The following is a 776-nucleotide window of genomic DNA, read 5'->3' on the forward strand; positions in this document are numbered from 1 at the left end:
TATATATATATATATATATTTATATATATTTAAATATATGTAGATAAAAATTTAGATATTTAATAATATTTTTTTTGCTGAGTCAGTAATATTTTGCTGAGTCAACAGGTTTTTTATTGAGTCATTGCTGAGTCATCAATTTTTTGATGAGTGAACAGTAACGTCTAACGACGTTAACGGAAAAGTGATTGATTTGGAAAAAATTTAAAAGTTTGGGTATTTATGTGGGAGTTATAAAAGTTCAGGTATTTATATGACAATTTTATAGTTCAGGTATTTATGTGGGATTTTTATAAAAGTTCAGGTATTTCGATAGTTCAGGTATTTATGTGGGATTTTTGTAAATTTGTAAAAGTTCAGGTATTTCGATGCGATTATCCTTTTTTAAATTACTTTGATGAATGCTAAATGCGAAAAGGAATAATACTTGCTGAAATAAAAATATCTGCAATTCAAAAACTAATTTACAATTAAAAAATCACGGTATTAGAATATTAATTGGCCAAATAATTATTTATTATTATTAATTATTAATTATTAATTATAAATTAATTGCAAAGTTCAAATTGAAGAATTGGACGGGGTGCGCCAGGCCCTCGCTGTAGTGCAACGCGTGGGCGACGCGCGTCAACCCCGGCAGCAAGCTACCGCAATGGGCCCAACCCCATAAAAAATAGAGTTAATATCGTTGTGGGCCGATGGCCCACGTATCAGATATTAAACTGATAAGAACAGATACTACACTTGATCTTAGCCAAAAGGCCGAGAAAGGTATG

Source organism: Tarenaya hassleriana, unplaced genomic scaffold, assembly GCF_000463585.1.
Source record: "Tarenaya hassleriana unplaced genomic scaffold, ASM46358v1 Cleome38, whole genome shotgun sequence".
Lineage (NCBI taxonomy): Eukaryota > Viridiplantae > Streptophyta > Magnoliopsida > Brassicales > Cleomaceae > Tarenaya > Tarenaya hassleriana.